General features: G+C 32.1%; 1 protein-coding gene across 1 annotated transcript in view; it reads left to right on the plus strand.

The window, feature by feature from the left end:
• Positions 1–19,435, plus strand: part of LOC114339406 (angiopoietin-related protein 1-like) — a 262,517-nt gene that overhangs the window by 134,523 nt on the left and 108,559 nt on the right. The window contains exon 2 of the mRNA XM_050659347.1: positions 12,397–12,460. The gene's annotated coding sequence lies outside the window, so the exon portion shown is untranslated. The remainder of the gene's footprint in view (positions 1–12,396; positions 12,461–19,435) is intronic.

Raw genomic sequence — 19,435 nt, forward strand, 5'->3', positions numbered from 1 at the left:
CTTAATATAATTTACTATTCCCAATAAAAATAGTAAATTAGGTACTTCATGGATTTAAATTAAAATTAAACTTAAAAAAATTCACAAGTAATATTGATTTACCTTTGCATAAAAAGTATGATGTTAAAGATTAGGAGGGGGTCTGACGCCATTGTTTAGAGATTAGGTAGGCGCCTTTTTTAGAATTTGGGTTGGCCCCTTTTTCATGAGCCAGTCCGGCCCTGAGTCAAATGCTTTCTTTAAGTCAATCAGACATAGAAATGCTGGTCTATTATACTCTAGTGATTTCTCAGTAATTTGCTTTATTACGAATATTGCATCTGTACACGATCTTCCAGTACGAAAACCCTGTTGTTCATCTGCTAAACTTATCCTCTGATTCATTACGTCTTGTAAGATTTAAGTTGTAAGTTTTAGGGTAGTATTTAACAAGTTGATGCCTCTGTAGTTTTCTGGCTGCTTTTTATCTCCTTTTTTGAATAGTAGAATTAGTTCGCTCGTTCTCCATTCTTCCGGTATTTTATTGTGTTTTATGATTTTGTTAATTAACCCTTAAACGCCCAACCTTTTCTAGGTTCCACGTTTGGCCAATGTCCACCTCGAAAATAGCTAATATATTTATTGAGAGTTGTTGGAAATGGATTAGACTTAAGATTCTTATGCTTAATAAACACAACATCTTCTAAAATATTAATATAAACGATTTACAAACCTTACAGCAAAATTACAATGTACATCAAAATTAACATACCAGTAAAAGCCAGTAATTCAGATTTGTCGATTTTCTCCACATTCCTCCTTTCAACCTCCTCATTGGCGGATAATTATGTAGATTATGTAATTAAACGTCGATAATTATATGGATTATCTTCCTACCAACGAGAAATTATATAGAAACCTTTATTAACAAGTTTTACCAAGAGTGTACTTTTTATGCCCACCCGTATTTAACTCAAGATGCTACTTTTATTTTCAAAAATATCGGTAGAACCAAATTAACATTGGATAAATAGTGGAGTCAATGAAGGTGGATATGAGTTATTACCTCAGATTTCGTTGAACCTCCATCGATTTTCATAAAAATTGGTGAGTGGTTAAAGGATACCTCAAGGAACAAAGGTGACATAGTGCCAACTTGCGCTTTTTGCATTTTAGGGGTGAAATAGACCCCTTTTTTAAAAATTATTTTTTAGATTTCTGAAAGTGCAGTCACTGTAAGTTTTCACTTCCTATTTTGTTGAACCTTCATCGATTTTCATGAAAATCGGTAAGTAGTTAGAGGATACCTCAAGCAATAAAATATATATAGCATCAACTTGCGCTTTTGCATTTTTGGGGTGTAATACACCCCTACCTTTTTAAATTGTAAAAAATGCAGATTTCCTCATTATGGCGCAAGTTATCTCGTTTAATTAAGAAAAATAAATATTTTTTTTATATTTATGTGCATGAATTACATTCTTTTTTAATTTTTCAAACCTTATAGCAACCAAAAATCCGAAAATTAACAAGTCGAAAATCACGAAAACCTTATTCTTCTATATTTCTGAAAGTGTAGTCACTGAATGTTTTCACCCACGATTTCTTTGAACCTTCATCGATTTTCATGAAAATTGTGGATTAGTTAGAGGATACTTCAAAAAACAAAAGTGATATGGCACCAAGTTGCGCTTTCTGCATTTTAGGGGTGAAATCCACCTTTTTTTTTTTAATGATAAAAATGCAGATTTCAGCATTCTGGCCCAAGCAATCTCGTTTAATTAAGTAAAATAAATATTTTTTTACATTTATGTGCATGATTTGTAATTTTTATTAATTTTTTAAACCTTATAGCAACCAAAAATCAGAAAATTAGCAAATCGACAATCACGAAAAAAAATTTTTTTATATTTCCAAAAAGGCAGTGACTGAAGGTTTTCACCCCCTGATTTCGTTGAACATCCATCAATTTCCATGAAAATTGGTAAGTAGTTAGAGGATACCTCAAGAAACAAAAATGATGTGGTACCAACTTGCGCTTTTATCCTGGGGGTGGATGTTACCCCTTCTCATGGGTGAACACTATTTTATTAAAAATAACCCCATAATTAGATAGAGGAGTAAATTCTAAGCAAACTTTCTTTTATCAAGTTTATAAAGTTTTTATTTAAATAATATTTCATAATTTAATAAAATATTATTGGTACAGTAAAACCTGACAATAACGGCCACTAAAAATAGAAAACAATTGGCCGTTATAGAAATGTGGCCGCTAATGCTAGGTTTCCTTTTCCACAAATACATAAAATATAATTGAAAATTTATTTATTTTAGTAATTAAAGCAAATCTAATTAAATATAATTCTACAAACAAACGGAACATACTAAAACTAAATTCAATTTACTACAATATAAAACAATATCTATACGAAAAAACAACTACAAGAAAAAGAGAATTTTTGTTTGTTTTACATTTTTTTGGATAAACGAAACATACTAAAATTAATTTAATATAGGTAATACATAATATAAAACAACATACTATAGCTACTATGAAAAATACGCTTATCACTAAAGTATCGTCGTGCTTCCATGCTATATTCAACAAAACCAACTTGGTAGGGCCTTTAATTAGATATCGCAAATCACTTTGGCTGATTTTGTCTGCATATATATATTATGTTTGAGGAATCCCTTTTTTTTTGTGAGACTGGATAGACATTTCTAAAGTATGAATTCACATTCATGGTATATCGTTGCTATACAGTTATAATAATCTGTGCAATGTTATGGTACAGGCTACGTTAAATATGAAGTAAATGTGGAAGATATACACTGGTTATTCATTTCAATTTAATTTGATTGTTATTTAATCGTTTACAATATTTAAAATAATTAAAGACATAAAGTTAGGGATTTCAAAAATAAATTCAGTTCTCACTGGCAGGGTGGGAAATAATAAAGTGCCATACAATAGCATTTCATTACAATGCTCATTACAGGCATTACAGGCTGCTCCGTTTGAGAAAACTCATACTCTCAAACTTTGAGAAAACACTCATTCAGTTTCGACCAACCCTGTATTAGCTAAAATTAAACGTTATAATAGATTATATTAAAAATCACTTCAACATAAATTGACTTTCTGATGTCAAATCACTACAATTATACATGGGGTGAATATTGCTATGAAATTTGAAAATAAAAACATAATTATCTTTTAAACTACTTCGTATAACATCACAAAACCTGATATTTTAAGAAATAGAACATAGAGGAGAATCCAAAAATGTAAAAATATACAGGGTGTTCCATTAAACAAAAGATAATTTTGTTTCACCCTGTCAATATGGGTGGCCCTGTATATTTGGAAATGTATTTAAATTCTGATATTATCTATGCCCCAATCGCACCTAAATAAACTTTTTTCGTATCTCCTACAACAAACGACTAATTGGACTTCCCACAACCTGTATACATACAAAATCTCCGCTATAAAATTTTTTCAAAGAAAATGTTATTGGTTTTTTTAAAATAACTCTAAATAACTTTAAAATAACTAAATTTTGAAATATCAGATTTATCCAAAAACCATTACAAAGCTAAGTAAAAGTTCTATAACACTGTATTAAACATAATTTTCTAAATCCTTTATTTTTTTTAATACAAGGTGAAAGGGCCCCGGTTACATGGTTCTCGCAGTAAAATTTAGGTTTTAAATGTTTCTCTCTCGGTTATTTTTTGTCGTAAAAAAATATTAAAACAAGAAAAAGCTTAACTAAAGTTAAAACTAAAATTTTGTTCTCTACCATTTTTTAAGTATATCGAGTATTTTTGGAGTTGTTATCAAAAGAAAATGAAATTCACGAAAATTTGAAAAATTCTAATTTTTTTAATCGTATTTTTTTTTTCAAAAGTATGCATTCTAAACCGGTCAAAATTGTTGAAGTTATTACTCATGTTAAAATAAATAAAGTTTTAAATGGGTTACTATAAATTTTAATTTTTGTGGAAATGACGTATGTTTCATTTTTCATTCTTCCCTAAAAAATCTGAAAGGGTCCTCTTATTTCCATCATAACTTGCTTTATTTTGATGCTATCGACTTCTTATATAGCTTTTTGATAGTTACCTTTAAGTACTTTATTAAAATGTTTAATATCTATATTTAACAAAGTGCATCGTTTTCCTGTTATTTAAGCTTGAATACTAAGATTTGAGTACTCGCGGAAAAAAAATATACATTCAATTGCATATAACTCACTTTGTATATGTAATAAAGGATCTTTCGAATAAGGAGCTTATTTATTTTTATATTATCTTCGATTTTGGTAATAACAACTTTTTTGAAGAAACTTATGGTTTTTGAGTTATTTATGAAAAACTGCTTTAAAACATGTATTATTTTCAGGAAAAATCAAAACTTTTGATCTTTAATAACTCAAAAACTATTGATTTATTGAAATAACTTTATATAACAAATTTTACTTATAATTTGTCCCTCTATCTATTAGTGGTATTATTTTTAATAAAATAATTTCCACCCCCGAGAAGGGGTGGCATCCCCCCCCAGGGTAAAAGCGCAAGTTGGCACCATGTCACCTTTGTTTCTTGAGGTATCCTCTACATACTTACCAATTTTCATGAAAATCGATGGAGGTTCAACGAAATCGGAGGTGAAAACCTTCATTGACTTCACTAAAAGGGCTGTCTTTTTAACAATAAATAATTTTTAAAAAAAAATTTAAACAGGTAATAAATATGTTACAAAGGAATACGCATTAGGTGGACATTTTTTACCCACCCTTTGGCGTTTAAGGGTTAATGTTGTTAATTGTTCTGTCATTGCTGCTCCACAATATTTCAGTAATTCATTTGGTATTCCATCCTTACCTGCAGCTTTTCTCTTCTTCAGCTTTTCGAGTGTTTTTCGTACTTCCTATGCACTTATATTAAAATCTTCATTTTTGGTAATTTCTGGTGTTTCCGGTTCTAACATCATTTGTTCTTCCTCTGTATAGAGCTTTTTTAGATAGTCAATCCATGTATCCTTTTCTATGTGTTTTGGTTCTATTAGTTCCTTTACCTCCGTTCTTTGACCTCTTATAAAGCGCCATATTTCCTTTTAGAGACCATAAAAATCATGTTCCATTTCTTTCGAAAAACGTTCCCAGTGATCATTTTTTATTCTTCTTACTACTGAATGTGTTTCGTTTCTTATAGTCTTATAATTATCGTATGCCTCTTGTGTTTTAGTTGACATATATTTTAGGTAATCTTTTTTCTTCTCTTTACATTTTCCTTCACTTCTGTACAAAACCATGGGGTTCTTCGTGTTGGAAGCGATTTATTTTTATTAATGTTTCTTTCACCAAGAACTTCCTTGGCTTAGGCTAAGATATTAGACTTAATTTTTGGCCAGCTTTCTTCGACTCAGTCACTTTCTGTGATATACATGTTGCTGCTTTTATCCGTTAGTCTTTTTTGGAATTTTCGACTTTAATTTTGGTGGTGTATTCTGCTGTTTTGTTATCACATATATGTGTTTTTTTTTCTGATTTTGCACGATACCAAGTTATGAGCGCTTCCTATTTCTGCTGATGTTAGTGCTCTTACATCCAAGATTAGAGACCGGTGTAACTCTTTATTCGACAGAATATAGTCTATCATAGATCTTTGTCCTCTAGTGTTTTCAAAAGTGTCTTTGTATTGTTCTTTGTGAGGGAAAAATATATTGTTAATTCGTATTTCATTTATGCTGCAGAGGTCCGTCAAAAGGTCTCGGTTTTCATTTCTGATATTTTCATTATATCGCTGTTTTATTCCCGGAACTGTGTCATTGCCAACACGGGCATTAAAGTCACCGATAATGATTATATATTCATCATTTGGGATCTCGTTTATTACAGTCTGAAGGTGTTCATAGAAGTTTTCTCTTATGGTGGCATCCCTGTTGTTCTCAGGTGCATAGATCGCTATCACGTTCAGAGGTTTGACATCCAGTTTGACTTATACACTAACTATTCTTTCGGTGATATATCGGCACTCTTGTACTTGGTGTACAAATTTTCTGTGAACTAACAGTGCGACTCCTTCCTTGGCTCTTGTATCCTTTGCAACACCACTGTAAATCATCAGATAGTCATCCAGCATAAGTTGACCCAGTAATTTCATCCAGAATAATTTGACATTAATTTTCGGTTCTGCAATAGTCTACGGAGGCCAGTTGTCAGCGTTTGTTGGAAAAACTTTTGGGAATTGAATATTTAGTTCAGAACAGTACATTCGAATTCTTTCATAGTATGGTTTTGGTGTGCGAGGCCTATTATCAAAGTAGTTCATGTATTTATCGTTGAAGGTATTGTCGTACAAAGGTTTACTTGGATCTGAGGCAATAGAAGTTGAATGAGATAGTGTCAGATACATTAGTCGGTATTGTGAGGGTGGCTCACCGCCTTCATTCATTAAGCTTTCGATGGGAGTTGTCCGGAATGCTCCAAGAGCAATTCTAATGCCAAGATTATGCACAGTGTCGAGCTTTTTAAGTGCTGTTGGTGAGGCTGAAGCTGAAGCATATGCGATTGACCGGTAGTCTATTTTGAATCTTATTAATATTCGATATACTCGCAATAAGGTTGTTTGATCTGATGCCCAATTTCTATTAGCCAATATTTTTAATAGGTTTAGTCTTTTATTACATTCGGATACAATCTGTTTTATATGCTCTTGCCACGACAGTTTTTGATCGAACCACATGACTAGAAATTTTGCGGATGGTTTAAATACTATTCTGGAGTTATACATTTTTAATGTTGGGTAAATTTGAGGTTTTTTGGTGAAGAATAATGCCAAAATTCAAAACCTGTACTGGCTGACCGTTCTTGTAATTGTTTTAGCATTGATTGCAATGTATCTGTCATTAACTTCCTTTTGCCTTTGATGTACACAACAAAATCATCTGCGAATAATCGAGCTTTTAGGGGATTAGGTAGATTATGAATGATACTATTTATTGCTACTAGAAACAATGTAGGACTAAGTACTGAATCTTGCGGAGTTCCATTTTCTTCAGCGTATTCCTCAGAGTACGAATTATGTACCCTAACTCGAAATGACCTATTCTGCAAAAAATTTTTAATAAAATTTAGACAATTCCCGCCTATATTCCAGGACTGTAATTTTTTGATAATGTCAAATTTCCAATAAGTGTTAAAAGCTCGTTTCAGATCAAAAAAAGATTGCAATATAGGATTGTTTTGTGGCTAGCGCTTCGTGAATGTCACTTTCCAAGTCCAAGATATTATCAATTCCAGAGCGATTAGGTCGAAATCCATTTTGTTCATCACATCAGCCTATGGTTAACCATTTTCTCCATTAAATTGCTCGTTGAACATGTTAAGCTGATGGGTCTATAAGAGTCGAATTCTAGACTTGGTTTTTGCGATTTTAAAAAGGGCAAGATAATGGCTTTTGACCAAGCTGTCGGAAATTTGCCATATTCGATTAAAAGATTGAGTAGGTATAGTTTAGCGAAAAGAGGAAGATGTTTTAAAAATATTACTGGTATGTCGTTGGGTCCTGGACTAGTGTTTTTAATTCCATAAGGGCATTATTCAGTTCTTCAATAGTAAAAGGCAGGTTAAGTGAATTGTTTTCTGCCTCATTTTCTGGCACGTTAGCACTTTCAGCTTGTATCTTGTAGTTAAGGAAAGTAGTAGGTACTATAGTTATTATTAGATGACATATTATTAAATGTTTTAGCTAATGCATTAGCCATTTCAACAGGACAATTGGAAATTTCATTGTTTATTTTAATTTTGAGATCAACGATGTATATTTTAGGCCAGATATTTTCTTTATCCTTTTCCATATTTGATTCGTTGGAGGCGAAGAATTAATTCAGAAATTTATTTGGACCAGGACGGTTTTTTGGCTTGTTTAGTTATAAGCTGGACTCTGGCTTTTGTCAATTTAAAATTTACTTTGTTTTTAATAGTTTTGTATGTCCTATACTTGTTTAGTGCTGCTTTATTTATCCTAATTGCGGTATCGCATTCTGGGGTCCACACGGGGTGATGGTTCTTTTTGGTCTTTTTAGTTTTTCCGACAAGTAGATTGGCACCGGTTTCAATTACATTAAGCAAAACATTTACTGACTCGTCAACATTATTGGATAAATAACAATTTGGCATTTGATCATCAATATAACTTTCAATTTTGGACCAATCAGCGGTCTCGAATCTCTACTTTGGTAGAAACAAATCTTGTCTTATATAATAGCCGTAGAGTTCTTTATTATTATGGGATAGTGATCACTGCCATAAGTGTAAAGTAGAACATCGCACGTAAATCGTGGCATGAGTGTAGGGTCGTAAATACTTAGGTCGATTGTTGAAGAGTTTCCATTTAATTTGGTAGGAGAGCCGTCGCTTAAGAAATTTAGTTGAAGGTCTGAAATTATGTTCTACACAATATTCCCTCTTCCATCTATGTAGGAGGATCCCCAGATTATATTATGGCTATTGAAATCTCCCACTATAAGACGGGGTAAGGGTATCTGATCTATTTGTTCTTTTAATTCAACGTAAGTAACTGATACACTAGAAGGTAGGTAGAGATTGCAAATGAAATATTTGTTTTTTGATTGTACTTCTACAACTAATGCTTCGAGGTTTGTTGTTACCGGGAATTCCTTAACCTCTAGAGATTTTTTTGACAAGGGTGGCAACGCCGCCAGAACAAAAATTGTTTTGTGTTATTCTATCTTTTCTAAAACATTTGAAATTATTAGAATTGTATACTTTATGTGGGTTTAAATTAGTTTCCTGTAAGCATATTATATCAGGTAATTGCTCAGTAATAAGTAGTTCAGTAGTTAGAGAAAAGCGAGGTGATGGAAAAATCCATCAACATTCCATTGATGTAATGACGTGAATGTTATTTTTGACTTAATTGAGAAGTGTCACTCTCAGAGTGAGAAATCTCTTTACCAAGGTAAACATACATTTTTTCTTTCTTAATAGATGTTAATTTGCGCTTTATACTTCTGTCTTTTAAGTGGGGATATACTTTTTGGAACATGGTAATTAGACCGAAGTAATCTTTTGTGTATTCTTGAATGATACTCAGGGGATCAGCAGAACCGGTAATGTTAGTTAGAAGCATATCCAGTTGGTTGTAATCAAGAACGAAAGATGAAGAATTATTTTTAATGAACGTTTTTGCGGGTTATAGTAGCAGTGATATAGAGTTACTACTACTTTCCGTTAAAACAGTTTTAGATTTTTTGATTTTTGGCAGAATTTTAGGCTCACGGAACGACTCGCATTCTACTGAAGAATACTCAATTTCGGGTGAAGTTATTTCGTCAACGGTACGCTTATAAGAGTTAGATCCTTAAACAATGTTTGTTATCGGGGTTGTTGTGTTTCAATCGTGGGATGCTAACGTTGGTTCTTCTAATACCTGATGTACATGTTGGGAATCTGCATTGGTGGAAACGTGGGAGATTGACATTTTTTCAGATGGTGTATGTGTTTGTTTCGAAGCTGCATTACCTAGGCTGGGTAAAGATTTTTCATTATTTGAATGTTGATCTTTTAGAACTGTTAATTCGGAACACTGAGATACTTTGTGGCCAGGCTTCTTGCAATTGTAGCAGACCAAGCCATTTTGTGATATGAAAATCCTATGATAGATATTATCAAACTCAAGTAGAAATGATTCCGGAAGTGTTAAATTGTGGGGACTGATGTATATTTGCCTCCTAAAGCTGAGAATATGGTTATATTCAGGTAAGGTGGCACTAATTTTAAGGAATGTCATAGGTGAAGCCGGTACTAAACCAATATTTTGTAATTCGTTGATTAGTATTTCATGAGGTATTGAGGGGCTTACGTTGGAGGGGACAATCCTCTCCGCTGGTGGTATTAATTTCCTAGCTCGAACAATTTCGCCTTGAATTTCAATGTATCCTCTATTGGTCATGAAATCTTCTACCAGTTGTTTGCTAGATAGGTACATACAGATGCGATTGTTAGACAGTCGAGAGCAGAATATAATATTTTTGGGTTGGATTATATTTCCCAAGGGGATGAGGTATTCTTGAAGTTTGGTATTGTCTAGTGTAGTGCATTAAGAATGATTTCGTTCTCTTTAGAAAGAAACTAAACTTTTGATGTTGCTAAAGAATATGTTTGTGAGACATTTTGTTGATATTGGATTGCATTGTGGTAACATTATTTTCCTGCGACAGATCCTCGAAAAATCAAGTGAATATATCATCGACACACATCATCTCTTCATAGACTTCGAAAGCGCATATGACAATATAAACCGAGAATTCTTAATAAAAGCAATGAAAGAATTTAATATACCAACACAACTAATAGAACTGATAAAAGAATCTCTAAAAGTAGAAAGTAAAATCCGGATACAAAACGAACTGAAGGAAACAATAGATGTGAAAAAGGGACTACGCCAGGGAGACGCTCTATCATGCAATATGTTCAACATCGTACTCGAGAAAATAATAAGGGACACAACAGTCAATACTCGAAGAATAATCATTAATAAAAGCGTGCAAATACTAGTATTTGCAGATGATGTGGACATAATCGCAATATCAAGAAGAGAAATGGAGGCATTCAATCAAATAGAACGAGCTGCACAAAATAGTGGCCTTAAAATCAATCAGAACAAAACAAAATATATGCAGGTAAGTAAAAACGCAGAAATAAGGCAGCCACAAAATATAACAATAGGAGAATACAACATTGAGGGGGTAAAAAACTTTACATACTTGGGATCCCTAGTCACTTCTGATAATAACGTTGGCGGAGGAAGTGAAGAGGCGAATATTTATTGCCAATAAAAGTTACCAGTATTTTTTAAAAGTTACGACGTCACCCGTATAAGTACGCATTGCAGTAGGTACTATCTGTTATTTAATACTGTTCCACTTGTGTTAATATTTGTATTTTTGAGTATCTCTTTTGATCATTGGTTTGTTAAGCAAACGAAACTCCCTGTTTTTTTTTATAAAAGGATAAGGCTACAAATTCTGTAGTTGTATTGACTATATTGACTTGCTGTACTATATCGACTTTACATATTTACAGAAGTACTATACTGTATTTATCTGTACTATATTGACTACATATTTTTAATATATCAATAAGCCATTCAGGCGGCATTGAATCAAATGCCTTCTTGTAGTCAACGAAAGTATTAAAAAGTAATTTTTTGTGTATGCCTTTTTAGAAATGACGAATATAAGTTGTTGTTTCTAGCCCATGCAACCATTATCGCGTTGTTTCTGTTGAGGCTTTGTGATGTCTTTTTAGATTAGATTCGCTAGGTAGATTCGCTAGAGTACATATGATGAGACCAACTTATACAAAGTTGGAATACAATTAACTGGGCGTTATTTGTAAAGTACTGGGTATTATTTTCATTCTTCGGTGGTTTTCTAAGTAATAAATTATGGCATTTCTTGCGGATAGGAAATCACAGGATTCATTAATATTGATTATAACTCATGAACACTTCAAAACTTGTTTTTCTTTTTCTTACTGCGCCATCGCCTTCCAAGGGTGCCGATCCAAATGGCAATTGAAGATTTTTTTTGCTTAAAATATGATTTGGATTAATTTATATCTTTTACCTCTCAACACATGATCCAAGTATTGAATTTTCCTCTTTTTGATCATGCTTAGTAATTTGGTTTGTTTACTCCTGCGCTAAGTACCTCTTTGTTGGTAACATTTGCACCCATGAAATTCTCAGCATCCGTCTCTACATACATCTCAAAAGCATCTATCGTTGTTCTCTTTTACAGTATATTATCTAACTTTTACAGCAGACAATCTTATTTAACTCATCCCCAGGACGTGTATTTTCATTTTTCTCATCTCGGCTTCAGTGTTTCCCGGACATGAATAAGCTGCGTACGTTCCAGGTGGCAATGCGTACTATGCTGTCATACAGTTGTATTCTCTGTCTATGATCCTTGTCATACCTTGGATCTCATTAGTAGTTGAGGGATTCTTCGGGATTCTTCGCACCCTCTCCCTATTTCAAGGGTGCTTCGGACTGACTAAACTTCTTGTTTACTGCTGTCTTTTAGATTTTTAGGACATAAAATGGATTAATTTTCCCGTTGCCTTTCATCAGTACCACAACCATTCAAAACTGCTACAGTCATGCTTGTGGTAGTCCAGTTTAAAGCCGGTCCAGGATCATTTTCTCTGCGCCTTGAGTTGGTGCTGATGATCGCTGCTGCCCTTGACCAGGGAAAACTTCTTTAACCAGTAGTTTTGAAGTCCGTTTGAAGGCCTGAATAAACAAAGAGTTATCGTTTTAATGTGTCTTATGTATCATGTTATTATTATTACTACACATAAATAATCATTTCAGATATGTGGAGAATATCAAGGACCAAATGAAGAAAAAAACTATATTGTACAAGAAAAAGTGCATGGTAAGTATTTTCTCTAATAGGTATGCTTTTGACATTCTGATTTATACCAAATATTTATAACTTATGCATATGCAATCTTATTACAATCTTTCTGTTACGCTGTAACACTGTCAGTGTGGGCGTAGGAAATTTCGACACCAAGGCAATTTTCGACACCAGCCCCAAAGGCCAGTTTTTATCTTACAGGAATATTCGACACCAAATAAATATAGTTGCGGCATAAATAAAATACCATAATTAATAATTATTATTGTATTTGTTTATTTTATAAACATAACATCTATGTTATTTCTCTAAAGCGGTAATAGTATATAATGGTATATCTGAATATAACTCAACTAGTAATTTTTATCCCCAGAAAATTGCTGAATGCAAGAATGCAGGGAAAAAGACCTGTTGGAAGACCTAAAAAGAGATGGGAAGACGAAGTCGATGAGGATGCCAGGAACTTTCTGGGAACGCGTTCATGGAAAAGAACAGCGGTAAATCGAAATGATTGGAGAAGCTTATTGAAGGAGGCCAAGGCTCGGTTTGGGCTGTAGTGCCATTGGATGGGGATGGAGTAATTTTTATACATTTTACGGTCAATATAGGTACATGTATACAATAATTTATTAGCTATTATACGTGGAATCGTAGTTTATCTATCATTTTCTTCAAAATTGTCAATTAAGCCTTAACGGTAGTATCAGTAGTATCTACTATTTATTTTGACATAAGTGTCCACTTAAAACTTTTCAATAAGCATAAAAACAAAAGAAAAATTAAACCGCGAATGTAAGGGTTCACAGGCATTCGTGGTCCTCTTAATAGACCTGGATTCATATTAGAATATAGGTGGAAATAGGCTATCGATTATGTTATTTTCCGGTAAATAATCTACACATATACCTATCAAGTGTTTAGGTTTATATGGCATGGAATCATAAACAAAGCATTCTTAAACTTCGTTAAGTTAAATCGAAAGTATACCTTAACTATTTTGCAATTTCTGCATTTGTATTCTTATAATCTTGTACCAAATAAACTGATTGAATTTTTTTAAACACCAATTTTTACATCAGTTATGATGTAAGTGAAAACGGCATCCGAGAATTTTTACATCGGGTCACATTTTAATACAGCACAATGAATGGCTTTTTCGCAGTTTCAAAGTCCACAAATATTTCAGTTACTCTAATGATAATTGAAATGTTGCAAACATTTTAGATGTTACTTTGTAAACAAAATAAATTTTTGTATGTCATCTGTAACAAAAATACTACTTTGCAGTAGTATTTGTAGAACGAAAATGATAAGATGAAATGAGTAAGTGAGATGAACCGATAATAACAGTATGAATACAGAGGCAAACGGAATAGAGTTGGCTAGCAAGGGATGCAAGATAATGACCACTTGACACTCAGGGATGGATACGGCTCGTTTGCATGCCTGTCGAAGAACAGTAGATCAAAGTAAATAGTGATGATAACTAAGAATGGAAATATTAAGATAAGAATATATGCTCAGAAAATAGATTAAGTAAATATAATAATATAATAAAAATAGAAGAATATAGGAGATAAATACAATAGACTGAATTATGGGCGCCAGAAGTTGGGATGGACCAAACTTCCAGGTATCTTACACTGCTGTTAAATATTAAATACATATATTAAATTATTAAATTCAAAAATGGGAAAAAAATAATTGATATACAAAAACAAATAAATATTTATTAAATATAACTACTTAGATTTTTTTTACAACCTCTGAGTTAAGATAAATGACAACTAAGTGACTATAAAATGACAATTGGAAATAATTACCTATCTAAGTATAAATATAATTACCTATTAAATTAGTATTGGAGTAGCTTTTCTAGGAAGCATACCCCCAACTTACATCTAGGTTAAACAACAACCCTTCACCAAATAATAGTACGATTAAAATACGTACAGCAACGCTAAATACTACAAACGAATGAACAAGAATATAATTAAGGTAGGATTATTCACAATGAATAATCTCCGTGACTCTCAAAGAGTTAAATAGGCACCAGCCTCATTAAGGTGAACCTACGGTCTACTTGATATATAATAATCAGTTGCTTCGACACGTAGTCACTAAAAAATATAACAAGTAAAATGGATAGCTATTCAAAGGGAATAGCGTCCAGGGATATAATTAAAAGTTGAATAAATGAATTTAAGTAAAAAGTTAAGCAAATAAGTTAAATTAATTATAATGATTGACTAAAGTACGTTAAAAGTTATATGAATAAGTTAATAAATTAGCAAATAAAGAGTAAAAATATATAAATTTGAATTGATAAGTGGAGACTAGCAAGGTCAGTAATAAAAAATATAAAGTTAATTAAGTAAATAAATGGTACAAGTAAATTTCTGATAATATATAAAGGTAAAGAGAATCTCATATGGGGGAAAAGATGATCTGAGCTCAAACCTCTTTGACCAGAGTGTTTACCGGTTTGGGAAACACTATCAAATATTATAGATATAATAATATGGAAAAAAAAATATGCAATCTAAATCTTGAAACAAAAATATGTGTGATTAAACTATAAAATTCAATGTTTGAACTAAATGTCCTGATTATTACACAAAAATATTAACGTGTTTTGATGGTAGAAGTAATAATTACTTGCAAATACCAAGTGTCCCCAAAACAAACCCTATATGGTTCCCAAAAGTGTCCTTGTTATGGATTCCAAAATCCCTGGTAGTAGAATTAGCACAGAGATGGTGCTAGCTTGTACCAATTATAAAAGGTGCCCTTCGGGGGGCAAAGTGCAGAATTCAAAGCTACGTGAGAGGAGGTTTTCCAGGCTGGTCTCCAAATGACCTGGCTTGGCGTAGAACGGTTGCTCCTGGTTGTTAGGGGAGCTGATGGACTGGTTAGTTTATGATTTCACCCAAGTGGCTAACACAAACATTTCCCGTTTTACTTTCAATGTAAAATCTAAGGAAAAGTAAAAAGAAAAAAGGAAAAAGAAATGAGATATCTTTTTGTAGAATGCACAACAAAAAGAAGATCATTAGTAAAAACACTTATGAATTTGACCTTGATTCACATTACGGACACATTAATTTGGGATTTAACTTTAGATTCAATATTTAATACAGAATATGATTTGTATCTGAAAGCAATATTTCTATAAAGGGTATTTTTTATTAATACAAATTATATGGGGTAATGTAAATGTTGTAAAATTTAGGAAAAATAATTGGAACGAAATCTAAGGTGGCTAGAATGCACGCAATTTAATAGAATTTAGATAATAATGAATGTGATCTGTAAAATTTGAATTGAATATTATGAGGTTAGCATAACCTCACAAATTAAATAGATACAGGATATCTGACAAGATAATCTTCATCTGAGTGTATATTTTCGAACCATGGATAGAATTAAAAGATAGTAATTTCAAAGAACAACTTTGATTCATAAATTTACAGAAATAAATTCAACAGGAATTTAATATGACATGACGGCGGCCATATTCGTTCTTTTTTCTCAAACTTTTTAAAAGTAAAAAAAAAATACCAGATGGCATGACTTCAATTCCTACGGGATCTTTCAAAACTTTGTCTCCTAGCTCTTCCAAACAACAACACTATTAATTTTGAAACTCCGTATTAAAATTCCCGTTATTCTCGATCAACCATCTGCCGTACCGTTCAAGTTGACCCAGCCAAGTGCCAAAAATCTCTCGTCATTCAACGTCAACGAGGAGCCTCACGGAACGACTTACATGACAGCGTATGGTCTCTACTACCAACTGAAGAACTTGTACCAACTAATAGTTACTATGACGTCAGTCAAAGAATTATGTTACTTAGATATTAATGTTTTTTTAAGTATAACTTAAGAGGATCGGTACGTATTTTCGGCTGCAATGCTATTCAAATGGGGATTAATTTTTTTCGAATCCTGAGAAAACTAATAAGTATTTTTGAAAAATTTAAACGCAGAATGAAAGATTACGTTATTTGCGAGGGCCGAAAGTCCCTGAGAACTTCTATAATGTTTATTTTAATAAGTTACAGGGGTGAAAAACTAAGAGAAAATGTAGTGTGATATTTAATTTCAAATATCTCATTCGAAAGAAACTTCTTATATATTCTAAGGGACTTTCGGCCCTCGATAATAATTTGGTCTTTCATTTTGTGTTTAAATTTTTTAAAAACATTTATTAGTTTTTCCAGGATTCAAAAAAAAAATGGACACAATGTCCGTGGAAATCGAACATTCGCTATTTTTGTCATTCAACGCACTCAGTCGAATATAATGTTATGACAAGACTCAAGACAGTCACAAGTAGAGATGTGTCCGACCCGCTATTTTGATATAGCAGTTCATTCTGCTACTGCTTTTTAACGCTTTTACGGTGATAATAAAATCAATCAAAGAGTTGTTTATTAAATAGCATTGATAGTGAATTTGAAAAATAATAGTTGATTTAAGGCGTACAATTAATAAAAAGTTATTTATTGTTTATATATTATTTATGGATAAGTATTTCAAGTCATTAAAGTTCAAATAAAATTATTATTTTATAAGAGTTTGTTCCGATAACCGTAAATAGGTATAAGTTTAGCTATAAAGTAAAGTGCTCAAGGTGGCATAAAATGTAGTAAATGCTAATGCTTCAAGTACGTACTACATTTTTGAAGATTTCACTACACTTAAAAAGCATTTGCTTTTCTCCGTAGTGTTTGCTTGTATTTACCAGCCTATATAGAAAAATGTACTATGCTTTTGAAGTATGTGCTTGTTTAGTAGTATTTTGCTTCAGTTTAAGTGAAGTTGGTGGGTGGACGTCTTCGGCGTAGGTATTTTTTGTTACAATATGGCAGCATTTATGAATGTGTGTCATAGAAAAATTTACAAACTAAGAAGAAGATTCTTAATTTTTGGGGTCATTCTTTTATCAAATAAAATTTAATAATTGTAAAGAAGATTAACAAATAACAATTGTTCATTTTTATCCTCGCGTAACTCGTTTGTCGCTTCTGAATCTGAGTCACTCGTTTTTACTCATGTACAATTCTAATAATTAAATAATCCAACAAATAGTTTATTCCTTTAAACGAGAATAAAATTTAATGCGAAAATTCTTGGTTTACCGATAGATTTTATAGATCATATTTTCACTATAAATTTAAAATTAATTTGAAAAATACAAAAGCAATTAATTTGATTTATGTAAAAAAGTACTTATTTCAATTGAGCTAATCGTCTATTTCTTCGCTTTTCAGTAACACATTTCTTGTAACAACGTCCCATATTTTAATTTGCGCAAATAAAGAAATAAATCTTTATAAATTAATTGAGTAATACTACATTTATACAACGCAGTTCTTCATATGTTCAAACCTTCTCTAAGCTTTCCATGGTAACACTACATTATTAAAATAACTTTACAATTTTTTTTCTTTTTCGACTATTTGTATAGTATATAAATAATGGTAACCACTGAATACATAATTAGTGAAAAAATAATCCTATTTATACAAGTAAAGGTTATTCAAGAATGAAGAACATTCAAAAACTGAACGAAACCGAAATAGCCATCTCTACCTTTCTAATAACAATGTCACTGTCAACCTAATGTTTACATCTGCAGTTTCCATACCAGTGAGAATTTTACTACACGTAATTTGCCGTGTAGAGACAGAAAAAGTAGGGATAGCCGTAAAATATTTGCGAATTGTCCTGTCGCCAGGGGGGTACAACGGCCTCCTTAATTCAGATGGACTTACCCAAGTTTTTTTTATATATTTTGACCCGTAGAATACGAATTTTTTGGGTAACAGTTGATCCGGATGTCGATAAGATTGCTATAGACAAAGAACTTGAGGAATTACATAACAGCGATTTCTCGCAAAACAAAACATCTTTTTGTATTTTTTGGGTCATTTTAAGCAAAAAATATTCTTACAAGTTTTTTCGTAGAATGCATAGTTTTCGAGATAACCGCGGTTGAACTTTCAAAAAATCGAAAAATTGCAATTTTTGAACCCGAATAACTTTTGATTAAAAAATAAAGTAGCAATTCTGCTTACCGCATTTGAAAGTTTAAGTCAAATTATATCGGTTTTGATTATTTGCATTGCTATAAATTAATTTTTTTATTGTTAAACTAATCTATAAACACATAGTGTTTCCCGTGCCTAATACATGCGTTTTAACGCATGCTACGTAGAAATTGCCTCGCTTGCACTCGTAGCTACTCTACCTACTCGTTCGATTTTAAATGAGAAATCATTGAAAACATCACTCACATACTAGGTGTTTATAGCTTTGTTTAACAATAAAATAATAAATTTCTAGCAATGCAAATAATCAAAACCGATATAATTTGACTTAAACTTTCAAATGCGGTAAGCAGAATTGCTACTTTATTTTTTAATCAAAAGTTATTCGGGTTCAAAAATTACAATTTTTCGATTTTTTGAAAGTTCAACCGCGGTTATCTCGAAAACTATGCATTCTACGAAAAAACTTGTAGGAATATTTTTTGCTTAAAATGACCCAAAAAATACAAAAAGATGTTTTGTTTTGCGAGAAATCGCTGTTATGTAATTCCTCAAGTTCTTTGTCTATAACAATCTTATCGACATCCGGATCAACTGTTACCCAAAAAATTCGTATTCTGCGGGTCAAAATATATAAAAAAAACTTGGGTAAGTCCATCTGAATTAAGGAGGCCGTTGTACCCCCCCTGGCGACAGGACTAATAGCCTTAATGACAAACCGTTATTAAAATTTAAATAAAATAACTATAAATATGATTAGAAGTTAACGGAATGTTACACATCGACAATTTGTCCAAGGAGCACAATGTCCATTTTCCAAGCCATGTATAGTAAATAACTGGAGAAAAAATTTGGTAGGTACTGTATGAAAGTGTACTATCCATATACAAACAAGACGTCTAACAAGAAATAAAATACAAATGACTAATATTCG

The sequence above is a fragment of the Diabrotica virgifera genome, chromosome 8 (assembly GCF_917563875.1).
Source record: "Diabrotica virgifera virgifera chromosome 8, PGI_DIABVI_V3a".
Lineage (NCBI taxonomy): Eukaryota > Metazoa > Arthropoda > Insecta > Coleoptera > Chrysomelidae > Diabrotica > Diabrotica virgifera.